The 17,466-nt window shown below is 39.3% G+C and overlaps 1 protein-coding gene across 4 annotated transcripts in view; it reads left to right on the plus strand.

Annotated features, from left to right (window-relative positions):
* Window positions 1–17,466, plus strand: part of ANKRD6 (ankyrin repeat domain 6) — a 167,418-nt gene that overhangs the window by 30,511 nt on the left and 119,441 nt on the right. Inside the window, exon 1 of one of the 4 annotated variants that reach the window (XM_019743301.2) lies at window positions 14,510–14,759. The exons of the other annotated variants lie outside the window; for them this stretch is intronic. The gene's annotated coding sequence lies outside the window, so the exon portion shown is untranslated. Of the gene's footprint in view, window positions 1–14,509; window positions 14,760–17,466 lie in introns of those variants that run through there. 4 annotated transcript variants of the gene reach the window in all.

Consider the following 17,466-nt stretch of genomic DNA (forward strand, 5'->3'; position numbering starts at 1 on the left):
CGTCTGTTTATTTTTTTTGCCTCATGAGTAATGCTTTTTGTCCGAGACTTATCTTATAAATTCAGTCCTTTCTAAATGAGACACTAAAGTTGTCTGTCAGGTTTTCGATTTTCTTTAGGACTATTAGTAATTACCTCCTCACTTGCCTGTACCCAGCACAAAAGTTGCAGAAGGAGAAGAGGAAACACCTGTTTATAAAATGTGGTATTTGAGTAAAATTCTTAAGGCAAAATGATTGACAGCATAACCCATATAATCAGCTCAACCTTGTCTGGATTAGGTTTCCTCAGGTTGTAAATGTCAAATGTTTCATATACAGACTGCTACCATGATGTTTTTCATGTCACTCTCTACTTCTGTGGCCACCATGTACCTTTTTTTTTTTAATTTTTTTATTGGGGAATATTAGGGGACAGTGTGTTTTTCAAGGGCCCATCAGCTCCAAGTCATTGTCCTTCAATCTAGTTGTGGAGGGCACAGCTCAGCTCCAAGTCCAGTAGCCGTTTTCAATATTTAGTTGCAGGGGTGCAGCCCACCATCCCATGTGGGAATCGAACCGGCAACCCTGTTGTTAAAGAACTCGTGCTCTAACCAACTGAGCCATCCGGCCACCCCTGCTGCCACCATTTAAATTCAGAACTTTAGCTTCTATCAGTCATGTTAGCTTTTTCACTGGGCTTTCCTTGCCTCCATGGTCAAGTTCCTTCAATTTGTAAGTCCAACAAGCAACCACTGGCTTAATACATCCTGAGCATCGTTAGGAGTGGGTCAATGCACTGCCCAGCCCTCCTAAAATTCCTACTGAGTGCTGGTCAAAGTCCTTACCCTCTTCAAGTCTCTTTACAATAAGCTCCAGATTAATTTTCCAGTCTCGTCATTAGCTTCCCTTTAACCCCCAAATTATGTCCTGTTGATCTGAGTAGCCTCCCAGGCTTTGAGTAGGGAGTACTTTTCTTACCACCCACCTCTGTGCAGAGAAATCCGACCCACCTTGGAAGTGACACTGTCTCCTCTAGCATTCCATTCCAGATCCCTCCAGTTGGCAGCGTTCCTCTGCATTCTGTAGCTCTTGTGTCACTCATCTGGAATTATTTTTACATTTGTAGACCCTTATCTCTCTTGCCTGAGGGTAGGAACCAGCTCATCCATTCCTGGATCCCTTCAGTGAACTCCAGCTGCTTGGTTTCAGTCAGTACTCAGTATTTCATTCCCTTCTGTTCTTCCCCCCTCAGTAACGTTCTCATTTCTCCGCTTGTAACCCAAACTCTCTCTTTACCCAAATTCCCTTCCTGCTACATACAGCCCTATCTTCCGTCTATGAACTTTTTTAAATGGGTAAGAATAGCATCACTGATTTTCCTGGTAAGCAAACTCATTGGAGAAAAATGCAAATAATGTAGAATTTAAAGAGGTTAAAAGTCATCCAAAATACCATTACCCAGAGATAAATTGTTTTTTACTAAACATCCTGTCCTGTTTCACAGACATACACACACTCATGTACATGATGCACAATTCTCTATCAATGAAATCATACTATACCTGCTGTTCTGGACCCTGCTTTTAAAAAAAACAAAGCAAATTCAACAATGTAATGGGGACATCTTTCCAAGTCAGCTCATGTTAATCCTCATCGTTACTGTAAGTGGCTGTAACATATTCCATTGAATAAAAAATTATTTAACTTACCCCTTTTTGATGAGTATGCCCATTCTTTCCTGTATTTTTCTGCTTGTATAACTAACCCTATAGTTGTATTAGTTAGGGTTCTCCAGAGGAACAGAGCCAATGGGAGACACACACACACACACACACACACACACACACACACACACACTTATAAGGAATTGGCTCACGTTATTGTGGAGGCTGAGAAGTCCCGTAAGCTGCAAGTTCTGAGACCCAAGAGAGCAGATCGTGCAAGTTCCAGTCTGAGTTTAAAGGTAGGAGATGACTGATGTCCCAACTGGAAGACCCTCAGGCAGAGAGAATAAATTCTTTCTTGCTCAGCCTTTTGTTCAATTCAAATTGCCTTCACCTGATTGGATGAGGCCCACCCACATTGGGGAGGGCAATCTGCTTTACTCAGTCTACTGATTTACATGTTAATCTTATCCAGAAATATCCTCACAGACACACCTAGAATAATGTGTAAGCAAATATCTGGGTACCCTGTTGCATAGTTAAGTTGACACATAAAATTAACCATGACAGTAGTGACCATTTTTTTATAGCTCTCCTTAAACTCTCCCTTCTCCCTGTTAGCTCTTTAGGATAAATTCCTGGATGTGAAATTGCTGGATCAAATATATGTGTATGCGAAGTGCTGTTATTGCTCAGTTGCCCATCAGAAAGGTAAAGTTGTGTACCAGAGTGAAATGCTCGACCTCTCTGACTCCATCTCCTTCAATCCTGCTTTGTTCCCGTGGCCTTCAGGCTAATAGCTTCTCCTTCATCTTGCATATAGACACGCTAATCATTAGAGGAATTCTGCTTTCAGCTTGAATTTTACAAAAATAACCCCTTGCCAGAAGGTGGCTTTCCTGAGGTGGAGATAAGGCAAGTCTGTATTGTTTATCAAAGATTTTTAGGAACCTCCTGATCAGACCCACATCAACTACGGTCAACAGACTAAACACAGTCTCCTCAGACCCCTGCTGCCACCCAGATGTCAATCACCTCTTGCCCCTCCCATTTCCCTTTCCCTTCACATGAAAGAAGCCTGAACTCTCTACTTTCTTTTTTTTTTTTTTTTAATTAAAGTTTATTGGGGTGACAATTATTAGTAAAGTTACATAGATTTCAGGTGTACAGTTCTGTAATACATCATCTATATATCACATTGTGAGTTCACCACCCAATACTTTCTTAAAATGGATTTGGGGATTAGGTCTCCCATCTTCTCCGTTGGCACCTTCTCGATTAATAAGCGTTTCCTTACTCCCAACTCTGACATTTTGAGTTTTGGCCATTAGAAGTGTTGGGCACACGGACTTTGCATCAGTAGCAGTTGTACCCAGGCAAAGTAGTGGGTGGGTTTTTCACTACCCTCACCAACATGGATATTGTCAAACATCCTAATCTTTGCCAGTTTTATGGTTTAAAAATATCTTTTTTTTGTGTGTGTGTTTTTTTATTTAAGTCTGAGGTTGAATATCATTTTGTAAGTTAATGTCCGTGTGTGTGTATGTGTATGTGTTAATTTTCCTTCAGTTAGTGTGACTACTATTTACTGTATCATTCTAGAAGCCTGAGCCCAAATAATTCCAGCCCTCTAATGGAATTTATAATTTAGTTTGTGTGTGGAACTGCCTAATCAGATCCTTTGTCCATTTTATTATTTGAGTGTTTTTCCTCTTTATTCATTTGTAAGAACTTAAAAAAATTATGCATGGTACAATTTCTATCACAATTTTCCTTTAAACATTTTTACTTTTATGATTGAGTTGAAAAGGTCTCTATTTCTGAAATTGTAAAAACATTAATCTATATTTTCTTTTGCTAGTCTTATGGCTTTATTTTTGTATTTGTCTTTTATTTTTAGATAGTATATATAACAACATTTTATCTTTATATTTGTTTTATAATTTATAATGGATAACAAACCCTTTGTTTTTCCTATTTTCTGAGTTTTTCTATCTATTCTCCTATATTTGCTTTGCAGATGGTCTTTAAAATCTTTTTCTTAAGTTAAAAAATTCTCATGCTTTGATATGGATTATTGGTTAGAGAATCAATATAAAACTGAATCATTCATTGTTTCAAAGAAACTTATGAACTGCCTGCTATGCACCAAGCATTTTCTAGTTACAAGACCCACACAAATCCCTGCCATCCAGGGAGCTTGCATTCTAGAACTGTGCTGCTCAATACAGTAGCCACTGGCCACAAGTGGTTACTAAGCATTTAAGTGTTGCTCGTGCTGCATATTGGCGTGATAATATTTCAGATATATTGTGTAAAATAAAATACATAGTTAAAATGAATTTCACTTGTTGCTTTTAATGTGGCTAGTTAGAAAATTTTAAGTTACATAGGTAGCTCACATTATATTTCTGTTGGACAACTCTAATCTAGAGTGTGTTTGGGAAAATGTGTATTACAGGAGAGGCTGACTATCAACAAGATAAATAAGTAACATAAAATATTAAATAGCCAAAAGTACTAAAGAGGAAAGCCTACAGAGGAGATGGGGAATGTAAATGCTTCTGTATGTTTAACATAAGGTGGTCAGCAAGGCCTCACTGAGGCCTCACTTCGGTCAAGTGCTGGTAAAGAGGAAGCAAGCCATGTGCATGCCTGGGGAAAGAGCATTGCAGGCAGACGGAACAGCAAGCGCAAAGGTCCCGAGTAAGCACACGCTAGTATTTTCAAAGAACAGGAGGAGAGGCCATTGTGGTTAGACAGGCACAGAGAAGAGTAGGAGACAAAATAAGAGAGGTCTGGAGTTTAGAGGAGAGATCCAGGCTGGAAAGTCAAATGTTGGAGTTATCAGCACTTGAAAGTAATTGAAGCCATGAGACGGCATGAGACACCTAGAGAATGAGTAGAGATACACTGCGTCCTGGGACTACCTAATGTTAATGGGGAGATGAGAAGGAGCAAAGAAAAGATTTGGGAAGCAGTGGCCATAAAGGTGGGAAGAAAAGTAGGAGGTGGGGTGGGGGTGGGGGAGCGGTGGGAGAGAGAGAGAGAAAGAGAGAGTTTTTTCCTGGAAGCCAAACAAAGTTAAGCAAAAAGGATCCATGCTGCTAATGGGTCAAGTTAGCTGAGGACTGAGAATTGACATTGGAGTTTAGCAATATGCAGTCATAGTGGAGTAATGGAGCGGAAAGCCTGACTGCGGAGGATTCAAGAGGGAAACAGAGAAAAAATGGAGCCATAGGTACAGACACCTCCTTTGAGGAGTTTTTCTAAGAACAAGATTTATCTTCCGGTTTGAGTCATCTTTCACATGCATTCCTCAGTAGTTTCCACAGTTTTCTTCATATAGGGCCTATTTTTTATTAAAGGGCCTATTTTTTATTAAATTTATTCCTAGGTGTGTTGTACTTTTAAAAAATTGTTATTTTGAATAGCATCATCTATCATTATATTTTCTGACTGATCTTTTTGATGGTGTATTCAAAGATCATTTATTTTAGTATCATTTTTTGTAAATGGCCACCATATTAGTTTACCAGGGTTGCTGTAATAGAGTACTACAAACTGGGTGGCTTAAATAACAGAAATATATTGTCTCATAGTTCTGTAGGCTACGTGTCAGCGGGCTTGGTTCCTTTTGAGGGTTGTGAGGGAAAATCTTTTCTATGCCTCCCTTCTAGCTTCTGGTGGTTTGCTGGCAGTCTTTGGTGTTCCCGGTTTTATAGTTGAATCAGCCTGTTCTCTGCCTTTATCTCCACATGGCATTCTCACTGTATGTCTGTCTCTGTGTCCTCTTTGACTAAGGACACCAGTCATGTTGGGGTAGAGCCCACCCTAATAACCTCATCTTAATTTGCCTACATCTGCCCAGAACTTATTTCCAAATTAGGTCACATTCTGAGGTACTGGGGCTTAGGACTTCAGCAGATGTATTTTGGGGGACACAATTCAACCCTTAACGGCCACTTTTTAAGCTCCCTAGTTGTTTCATATAGTTTGTTTCAAATTGTTTGTTTTTCTTGGGTCTTGGAGGTTTACAATATATAAATTCTAATAATGATAGGTTATTTTCCTCCTCTGTCAAACCTGTAACTTGAATTTGGCTCTTTTGTCTAGTTTCATTTTCATTGAATGTTCATGAAAGATCTGGCTACTCTTACGATTTCTATTTCTCGTGTCCTGGGTCTTTCCAACCCACTGAAACCACTCCGCCAGGGCCACTGTTCATGGGCCTGGGTTGTGCTAACCTTATCATTCTCGTTGGCAGAACTTGTAACTTATCCTGAGTAATAAGCTTATCTTACATGTAAGAAGATGAGAGAATAAGTCATGAAATTTAGAGCTAAATGATCTTTTGAAGAACCCTCATAAATGGCTGTTGAATGATCAGAGAGGGGTTGATCCTTACAATGATTGTCTTTTGATTTATCAGTAAGCCTTCAGTAGCCTCACAGGCCCTTTAAAACAAAACCAAAAAAACCCAACTTTTTATTATGAAAAACTTTAAACAGAAATGAAAATAGACAAAATAGTATAATGAATCCTCACTTATCTATAACCCAATTTCAGTAATTATCTACTAATGGTCAATTTTATTTTATCTACATCTGCAAACACTGTCTCCCTCCATATTATTTTGAAGTGAATCCCAGGCATTGAATTATTTTATCTGTAACTATTTCAATATGTAGCTGTAAAAGATAAGGACTTATTAAAATAACCACACTACCATTATCACACCTAAAAAATAATGATTCTTTAATAACATTGTGTATAGTCAGTGTTCAAATTTCCAATATCTATAAGATTTTTAAAATATTTTGTTTTGAAGAAGGATTCAAATAAGGTCCACATATTGAATTGGTCGATGTGATTCCCTTTTTATTGTCACCTGCCTGTTCATTCTCTTTCTCTCTCTTTCCTTGTGAACTATATTTTGATGAAACCAGGTTTTGTCTTGTAGAGCTTTACACCATTTGGATTTTGCTGGTTGTATCCTTGTGGTGTCATTTAGCATGTTTTTCATGTCCCCAGTACTTCTTATAAATTGATAGTTGCATCCAAAAGCTTGGTCATATTCAGGTTCAATTTATTTTGACATGACTACTTCATAAATAATGGTGTGTTCCTTTATCAGGAGGCATGCATTGGCTGGTTGTTTCTCTTTTTTAGCAGCCATTGATGTTTAATGTCTAGATCCATAATCCATTGGGTATTGCTAAAAGAATATTCTGATTGTATCATTCCTTCTTTATTAGCTGAAATGTAAAGAGAAACTTTATCTCCTTTACTATTTGGTTACTAGTGATATAGTTTGTAACAGAACAGGCAGAAGAAATCTTAATTCTTTCCTTTGTCAATTAGTTTTTATAGGAACTTTCTTACACTACAACTAGTTTCCCCCAAGAAGCTATTGCAGAGCACGGTGCCTGTTGGAATAGCTTCTTGGAAGACCTTTGTTTTAAATAAATGTATGGAGGTTTGCACAGGATCGCATAGATAATGGATTAGCTAAAAGGTCACGTAGTTCCACCTGTTTTTTCCAAGTGGTGAATATCCTTCTCCCCTTGCAGCCCTTCATTCCTACCTTCCTTCTTTACATACATAAATATAAATGCATTTATGTATGTGTACATATTTATTACTTAACGTTCCAGAACAAGCTCATATGATCAAATTCTAGGTAGTTATGATCCTGTCCACTGTAGGTCCCTGAGGGGCTGGGGAGTGGTTACTGGAGGTCATTGCGCCTTCCAGGTCTTCCCTTGTCTTTGGCAATAGTTCTGCTCCCTGGTGTGCCTGTCAGAACCTTGCTGGGTCCTTTTCTGTGACCCCTCCAGGATAGCCTATGCCAAGTGTGTGAATGCATCACCTGTGGATTCTTCCAGAAAACCTCGGAGTGGTGGGTGCTGATAATGCACCTGGTTCCAGGTTATGAAGTGGGGAGCTGTACTGCCACCCCCACCACGGTGTCTCACTAGGTCTCCCAGTCTATTGGCCTCCCTTTGGCGGTGCTGTGAGAGGCTTCCGAGGCGAATCAGGTCATTGAACGCTGCCTGCCCCACAGTCTCCTTTGGAAGAGCAGTCATTTGTCTCCATGTCTGCTGATTACTCAGACCAACTTGCTGTGTCTGCTTCCGTCCTGTGAGGAGGTTCCTGCACCTGCAGGTGCCTGGGCCCACACCTGGCGAGGAAAAGCCCCAGAGGAAGAGAGGCCATTGCCTGCTCCCTCACCTCCCATCCGTCCCTGAAGTCACCTGCCTTGCTCTATGTTGTCATCGTGTACTGCTTATACTTCTTTGTATTTAATGGTCTTTAATAAGACTTATTAGATATTTCCCCCCTAACCTTGTATCCTAAATTTCAAATTTATGCATATTATAAGCTTTTCCTCCCTTGCCTATGTCTTTATTTATGTAATCAATGCTCTAGGTCTAGAAAATCTTTTAAAAAGCATATATCTCTGACATCTTTTAAAACATTTTACTTGAAAGGTGTTGCTTCTTGGTTTTTCCATCCTTTTTAAATCTCATCTTTATGCGTATCCTTCTAGAATTGCCTAATTTTAAGTCTCACCAGAAAATTTCTGTGAGACACTTACAGTGTTTATTAACAGGCATAGATATCGATGTTATTTTATACAGTAACATCTCACATTACTAATGTGGTTTTTTAGAAAATTTTACTTTCTAAACAACTATCAGTCCAGTTCATTGTGAAACTCAAGGCTTAAAAATAGACAATTTGTGTGGCTGGAGACCAAAGGGATGCAGGAGGTAGCATTTACGGGTCAGACTTCTCCCAGGACCCCACACTGTAACACTGCACAACTCACCCAACGTCCTTTAATCTTTTTTCTTCACATCGTTAAAGATGTCGTTAGCTTGAGATAAAGAAAACATGTGCAGAATGTAGTGGTCCACCAATAAATATCATCAGAGTTCATAAAGATATTTTCATCTGATGAACTCTCATAGCAATAACGTATAGAATTTTTTTCTCGTCTTTTTTAATCTAAAAAATTGCCCATTACAGTATTACATTGGATATAGCCTAAAAATAAACCTAGGGTTAATTTCATTGTGGCTTGAATTAATTGCGCTTTTCCTCTGGCTCCTTTGCAGCCTGCACCGAGGAGATCTGACTTCACCTGTGTTCTTAACCTGATCAGAGTTTTTCTACTTGGAGTGAACCATAGGGTCAGTGCAAAATGAGAAATTTAACTCATTTGTAAATTGTCAGCAACAATCCCAAGCCTCTCTAGATGCATGGAAACACTCTTTTAGGAAACAAACTCTAGGAGTCCAACCTAAGGTCTGGACATTTCCTATTTAAGCAAAAATATTAGAGTTGCACACATATGGCTCTCCTTCCACGACTATTTTCAAAGTAAGGGTTACCATATTCTAAATTCTGTTTATGAAACTAGGAGCAAAAAAGAGAACAATCTAAAATGTGTTTATTTCAATTGAGTCTATATGTGAGCAGCTGTGCTGGCATGCATATGATTGGAACATGTAGAGTTGAATCAGCACCCTTGTTTCTGGCCAGTTGCCAGAAATAAAGACATCAAAGGACGTAGTAAACTGGACAGCAAGTCAACGCTGCGTGGGTTTTTCATTTAGTGGTTATTCTAGGTCTCTTTCTCCTCAGCTTTTCTAAATGAAACTGCCCTTCCATAGCCCCCTTTGAGAAAGGGCCAACCCTAAGTAGACTAGTTGCTTGTTCTTGTTACCTTTCCATTTGTGTATGTGTGGAATTGTTTTTGTAGGACAGATTCCCAGATGTGGAAATGCTCAGTCAAAGGAAGTGAATATTTATAGGTTTAACAGACACTGCCATACTGTTGTCTAGAAATGTACCCATGTGCACCTCCACCACCAGTGAAACTGAAACCAACCACTGAGCTGTAGTGAAGTACTTCAGAGTTGTTTGTGGGGAGCCAGACAGGCCTGACGTGTTGCTAGCCATTTTCTAGTCAAGGAATTGATTCTTGGAATGGTTATAAGCTGTTTTAGTGTAAAATATACAGATATTCTTGGAGAAGAACATTTTTATAAAGACTTCTAAAATGAAAATACTGTATAGTTATATTAAAGAATCTTTTTAAAATAATGCATAATCCTACTCTTAATAAGTTTTCATTTTTGCAAATTACCATCTACATATGTATATATTTTACCAGTTATAATTAGTGAGTGTATTTTCGTATTTTATTTTTTTCACAGAACTGTCTCATAAGCTGTTTCCTGTTTCTACATATCTTTCCTAATGGTCATTTAAAAGCTCTATAATGTTGCATTTTTTTTATTGTGCCATAACTTGCTAATTTTGTCCTTAATATTGAATATTTAATATACAACCAAATACTTAAACTGCATGTTCCTAACTAACAAGATTTATTGGTTTGTTCTGGTTTTAAGAGTAATACAGTCATTATAAAAAAAATTGGAAAGCACAACAAAATAGGAAGGCATACAGACAACTCTTTCTATAACCTCTATTAACGAACTCTGTGAGCATTATGATGTATTTTCTTCCTATCTTTTCCCAATATTTTATTTTTTGTTTTACAGTTTGCACCTATGCTATTTGTGTAAAACATATTCATTTACATGTTTCTAAACCCCTTTAAAATATCATTTTTCCTTTTTTTAAAAAAGTTTGAGTTTTTTTCTGACTAAAAGTAATTTGAAGTTGTTACAGAAAATTGGACAATAATACCAAACATTTGTAATCTCATCACCCAGAGGCAAATACCATTAACATTTTGGTTTATCACCTTCACATTTTTTTCTTTAAAAAATATTTGAGACATTATATGATCAGTGGTTCTTAATTTGGGGGTGGTTGGTCACGGATCCTTTTCTTTAAAAATCCAAATTAGGAATTCTTGCTGGATACATAAATATACCGAACCCCCTTTCCCTACTAAAAATTATAAAATAAGTATTTTCTTATCACTGTGAACTCTCATAAATCTCTAAATTGTTAAAAGTTGAATTGTGTCCCCCCACACCCCCCAGTTCATGGGTGGAAGTCCTCACTCCCATTACCTCAGATTGTGACTTTATTTGGAGATAAGGTCTCTATAGAGGTAATCAAATTAAAGTGAAGTCATTAGGTTGGGCCCTAATCCATATGCGGGGTATCTTTATAAAAAGAGGAAATTTGGAGACAGATGTGCTTAGAGGAAAGATGCTGTGAAGAGACATAGAGAAGATGGCCATTGCAAGTCAAGGAGAGAGACCCGGAATGGATCTTTTTCTCACAGCCCTCAGAAGGAAACAGCCCTGCCGACACCTTATTTCAGACTTCTAGCCGCCAGAACTGCGAGACAATAAGTTTCTGTTGTTTAAATCACCCAGTTTGTGGTACTTGGTTATAGAACCCTAGCGAATGAATACATTGATTATATAATCTTACATAACACAGATGTTTGGATGAATATTTACTTTGTGCCAGGCACTGTGCTGGATGGTGGGATTACTAAATCAGTGAAGTCAAGTTCCCTGCTGTTAAGGAGCTTAGATTGGCACGTACATATAGAACTTTGGGGTCATGCTATGATGGGCGATGCACAGGGCATCACATGGCAGCCCAGAGCTGGGCCGGAGTTCCGGGAGAAGTACTACTACAGCTGAGTTTTCAAGAACCAATAGGAGCCTACGTACTTAACTATTCTTTTGTTGACTAGTAGTTTGAATATCAGTTTCCTGTGTTTTGGGATTATTTCTTTAGAATAGATTCCCAATAATGCGTTACTGAGACAAGAATGTGGACCTTCAAACATCATTTTTAAGGCAGTGTAATATTCTACTAGATGGAGGTTTCCTGACTCATCCTCTTTAATTGGACAGAAGTCTCCCTGTTCTGTTTCCAATGTTTTGCTCTTATAAATAATGCTGTAGTGTACATCTCTTTGCACGAAGCTTTTTTCATAATTAGAATTATTTCCATAGTGATAGAGTTAAAGTATTAAAAAGGTCAAATTGTTTTTCAGAAATGCTGGTTTACATGCCCATTAATAATCAAGTGAGATTTATTAAAAATCAGTTTGTTTTATTCTAGTCTTTTAGATCCTGTGGGGTGTTTTAAGATAGTTCAATATTTCCCTCTTTTGAAGACCAAACCTTTCCTAGAAAGTAAAGTGTTGTTTTTTTGCTTGTTTGTTTGGGATGGAAGAACCCCTCCTCCTTAGGTTCCTTCCTCCAACTGAACAAACCTGTTTAAAGGGCGTTGTACCATCACAGATTTGCCCTCACAGAGTCTGTGCTGGTTTCTAACTAGCAGATGTGTGCATTGGCCTCTGTTTATACTCTCTTAGGTCGTGGTCTGTCTGAAATGTAACTATCCCAAAAGATCAGCCCTCCAAGTGAGCTATTTCTGTTCTATCCTGAGCTTCTTTCAAAATGACTCCTGTACTCTCCACTCTGCTAGACTCTAAATCCCAGTTATGTTGACAGCATATCTACTGTAGGAGAGTCACAAAAGAACTGCAGTCATGGTGACACACTGGAATATATGTGCCTGAAAGAGGCAGGTCAGGAGTGGAGGGTGCTCTGTCACAGTGAGAGAAGGGTTTGCTGGCAAGCATTGTGTTGTTTCCTTTGTAGGGGAGGGGAAAATTTCTCCTTTTCCCTCTTAGTTCTTCTGGCTGGTCTAATAATCAAATTGACATGAGGCAGAGTAATAGGAGGAAATAACCAAATTTAGTTCTGTAGGTACATTTGTTCCCCTAGCATTTTAAAAATAAAATGATGCTTAACCTTATTGATAATAAATGAAATACAAAGGAAACAAAAATTAGATTTTTTTGCTATCAAGTTCTCAAAAATAAAAACATAAAAAGACTGATTATGTCCATGTTGGTGAACAGATAGGAAAATGGGCACTCCTATAGGAACTGGTGGGAGTATAAGTTGGTAAAATCTATTTGGAGGGTAATTTGTCAGTAATTACCAACATTTTGTATGCATGTATCTTGTGCATTTCCTCTGCAAACGTTAGAAAAATAAGACTGTTGACATCTGTTTTATAATGTCATGAGGGGTGGTGGTGGTGGTGGTGGTACTGGTGGTGCTTCTGGTGGTGGTGGTGGTGCTGGTGGTGCTGGTGGTGGTGGTGGTGGTGGTGGTGGTGTCCTCTACTATATGAGGAGGCTTGATGAAGTCACATTTGAGTAGGCTTTGTACTCAGAACAGTGCCAGGGGGCAGTGTGGGTCAAAGCAAGTCTCATGATTCATTTGCAACGTAGGCAGCACAATGAACTTTCCAGGGGAGGAAAGATTTTTACCCTTGCCTTTAGTGAGGTGTAAAGAGTCACAGCCCTGGTCCCTCCAGGCCCCTGCAGACACATTGGGAAGACACTTCCTCGTTTCCTCTGCTTCTGAGTCCTAGACCAGCAGTGAGATTCTGTCCTATGAAATATTCATAAAATTCAATTGACCATAAAAACACTTTGTAAATGTAAGTGCTGTAAGTGATCCAAGTTATATCAGCAGCTTTTTGAAAAATGGAGATATGAAAAGGAATTTAAGGGAATAGGATCGAGGGAGCCAGCGTTGCCAGTATCAAACCATAATAAATGGGCCATGGGTGTGCATTTTGTACTTTCAGAAATGACTAATGCTTGGACTCTTTTTGAGCGTTGTTAGAGTGGCCTCATCCCAATGTAAATAAGTCTTTCTATATTACACAGATTATGTCACTTTTAAAATCCATGTTTTTATTTCATAATCATTCTGTTCCTGACTCTAAAAATCCTGAGAATCTGTCTCAAGGTGGTCTTCTCACACCAAGATGCAGAGGAAGTCATTGAAGCCCGGGGAGAATGGAAAGGAGCCTCTCCCAGCACCTTCTGTGCAGGTCCCCCCTCCCGGGGTAAAGCTCCCTTGCCCACTGATTTACAGGGGCCAGAGTTTTTTGTTGTTGTTTTTTAATTTTTACATGATTTTAGGTGATATGCAATATTCAGTAAGACATTTATCAAATCATATTAGAAAAAGTTTCTTCCAAACAGTTAATCTTCATCTCACAAAATATTTAACATATCCTACCTCTTATTAACAAAGTAAGAAAATTATATGCTAGCTGTGATAAGTTATTTTTAACAATAAATGACTAAATGTATTTTTAGTCATTTGTCTTCCTCTTTAGTTACTTAAAAATATGAGAAGTTTGATCATGATGTCTGGGGCCAGAGTGTTTAATTGTTAGAAAACTTTCCTGAGCTTATGCAGATGCTGTTTCCATCCAACCGGCAATCCTTTGTTCTGCTGTCTGGAGCCCCCAGAATATATCTGTTCTTTGTACCCTCATGTATTGAGGATGCCACCCTCTCCCGTACCCTGCTCAAATCATGTCTCTTTCATAGGACAGGATTCCTATAATTTTTGCTCTCCTAGTTACCCACTCTTCCCTGTAGAACAGTATATAGACCATCTATTCCTCTGCCCACCCCCAGCCCCCAGCCCCCATCCCTACTCGCTCCCAATACTGTCTTTTGGATCATGGATCCTAAAATTGTTAAGTCTGTTCATGCATTTGTTTTTGGCACCCACATCACACCATGGTCTCATATTCACTTGTAAACAAACTATAACCCCAGAATAGTTGCTTTTTGACCTTAAATGAAAGACAGAACATCTATTTCTTTGAAATCTTTTTTTCCTTTCGGCACATTTTTTCAACCCAGACTGAGTTTGGAATTTGGGATTCTGATTCTGTCAGTCTTACCTAAAGCTTTCATCTTTCCCAGCATGGTGGCGTCGGATAATTTGAAAGCCTGCCTGACGGTTGCTGATGTATTTACCTAGGCTCCGGGCTTGAAGAGGGTGACAAATCCCTCATAAGGAGTTTGCCAGATGTCTACTGGCAGCCGGCGGATTCAAGGCTCCGTGGAGTAAGGAGGACAAAACTCCGGGCCTCGCTGCCCGAAAGGCACGGCTACTGGGGTCAGAGGAGCTTAGCTTGGACCATTGACATGTAAATGGTGAGGGGCTGGAGGCTGATCCCCCAGCAAACCCCCATCCCTCCGACCACACAAAGCCCTGGCCCAGGAGGGCGGCACCGTTTGCCTTTGTGAGGCCCTCGGCGGCGTCTGGGCTGCGGAGGTAAGTCCCTTATCAGCTATGTTGTAAAACTGTTCTGTTGTAGACTGTGATTGTGGACTGGAAAATTCTCCCTGTCATATGCAGTGGGAGTGGTCTCTTGGGAATGCACTCCTGTCCTCCATGCAGACATAGGCCCTATAAAGTTTTCTGAAATGGAAAAGAATTCTTAGTGGTTATTAATTTGATTTGATGTAAGGTAAGAAATAGAATCATCATTTACCCACATGTATGTGTATATACAAGATTTGATGCTAGGTTCAAAGTACTTTTTGAATTTTACCTGAAATTTCTGTAAGATACTTTTATTTTTGGCACTGTCTTTGGGAGTCCTGCTGGCAGGCTCCTGCACGCTCTCTCCCCCTCCCCCTCTTTCCCTCCCTCTCTCTCTTTCTCTTTATCTCTAACCTTCCTTACCTTACTTCTTCCCTCCTTTTCCTTGTAGTGATGGTAATTTGTGTAACTCATAAGTATCTCTATGTGCTTTTACACGTTAGCGAAGCGATGGAAAAATTATTCACCATTAGACGAATCATATGAATAAACCAATACTAGAGAATGGATATACTGAAGTTTTTTTGTTTTTTTTTTCCTTTCTTCTCTGAAGCTTCAGTGGAAGAGTTTATATAGTGCTAGTGTCCTAAATTCAACAAGTGATTTGTAAAATTTGTGGTGCCCTTATCACAAATTTTGAAGGTATGTGTCATGCTTTGGACTGATTTTGTTGTAAGTCCTTTAAGAACTAGCAAGAAATTATTTAAAGTATAACTTTAGATTTTGCATGCAGAATGAGTATTAGATTGAGTTAGAGAAGAATCTTAATCTTAATTTTAAAAAAAATCTCAAAGTAAACGGTTTTATTTGGTAAAATAAATACCCCATATAGGACTCACTTCCCTAACTGTTTGCAGAGATGGTGTTTTTAGGAAAACATTTTCTTAACAAAATGCAAAGGTTTCTGGATCTGGATCTCTCTCTCTCTCTCTCTCTCTCTCTCTCTCTCTCTCATAGATACTCTTTGCAGTATGAGTTCAGTACACAGTGCATCCTGAAGCCTTAAATATTGATTGGCGGTTGTTAGTTTAGACACTTTTTTGCTTTTAAAGTAATTATAGTAATAGAATTATGGTTTCATACCAGAATACCCGTTAGATTGAAAAAGAAGTTTATGCAATCAGTCCTAGATCCAGAAGCCATAAATCCTATCAAGTGTGAAGTCTATTCCTAATTTTTAAGTGTCTCATGCTCTAGTGAGCATATTATTTGGGGAGTTTAGTGCAGTGGAAAGAACACAGAACTAAGTGTTCTAAATGACTACTTCTCTGGACCTCAATGACACACTTGATCAATGGTTCTCCACCAGGGGTGGCAGTGTCCTTCCAGGGGCACTTGGAATGTTTAGGGTGATCTTTTTAAACTGTCATAGTATATAGGGGCACTAATGGTTGAGGACCCCAGATACTAGAAATCTTGAAATGCCACCCAGCCCAGTGAATAATTGGCCTACTCCACATGCCAATGGCACCCTCACTGAAAACCCAGAAGATCACTAAGATTCTTCCCGCTCTGTTTCTCTCAAGTTCATAAGTGGAGCATTGAAAGCATCTGTAATGATGTTAAACTATTGCACATAGTCTCTCTATCTCACATTTAGCATTAAACTCTGTGTTGTTGGGGGTAATGTCAGACCCGGGAATGCTGGGTGAGGACACTCGTGGTGTGGCAACTTGGATTCAGAGCTTTATTGCTGGGGAATTCCCTGCTCTGGGCAGGGCATGGAAACATGCTGGTACTGTTTAAAAGCAGTTGCAGAGCCGGGCCTAGACTTTTTCGTTTGCTTTGGATTTTTCCCTCCTGTCCCCCTTTCCTGAAAGGGAATACGGGGGTTTATTGTGGCCACAGGCCTTGCCTCCAGGGCCTGAACTTTTCCAGTAGAGAAAACAGCAGCTGTCTCTTTGCTGAGGCCTGCTGCTGCGACCTGTCACGTCTGTTGGGAAGGGGTTCATTGTGGAGGCAGGTGCTGCCCTTCCAATCTGCCCACCTGCTGTCACAAACCAGAGGCCTAGATGAGGCAGAAAGGGATTTGGGCTGGAATCAAGATTTCTGGGGAGTCTGAGTTCTTTAGTACTGTGGTGTGATTAAATTCCTTTTTATTTAACAGTGAAGTGCTATTAAATCCAAGTCCCCCAAGAAAGTTTCTGTCAGGATTATCACAGATATTATGTAATTTTACACAACTGCTGGTGATCCATTGAGAGGACAGGGCTGAAGAGCACAGACTCTGGAGTCAGATTCTGAGTTTATACCTCAGCCCTGCTTCTTATTAGCTGGGCAAATATTTATTATTTATTTATTTTCTTTTTTCTTTTTTTAATTAAAGTTTATTGGGGTGACAATTGTTAGTAAAGTTACATAGATTTCAGGTGTACAATTCTGTATTACATCATCTATACATCACATTATGTGTTCACCACCCAGAGTCAGTATTTATTTTTTTGTGTTTGTTCTACTGTAAAATGGGGAGCATCTAATACCTACAGCATTGGGGTGCTTGGAGATGGTAGATGTGGAGAGCTTAGAACAGAGCCTGGCATAAAGCACTCAGTATCTGTGAGAGGTCAGCATCTCGTCAGCATCAGCAGTGCCACACGCATAGGACTATACCGTCTCTGCTGACCTTGGGATCAGGCATTCCTGGAACTGAGTCCTT

This window comes from Rhinolophus sinicus, linkage group LG05 (assembly GCF_036562045.2).
Source record: "Rhinolophus sinicus isolate RSC01 linkage group LG05, ASM3656204v1, whole genome shotgun sequence".
NCBI lineage: Eukaryota > Metazoa > Chordata > Mammalia > Chiroptera > Rhinolophidae > Rhinolophus > Rhinolophus sinicus.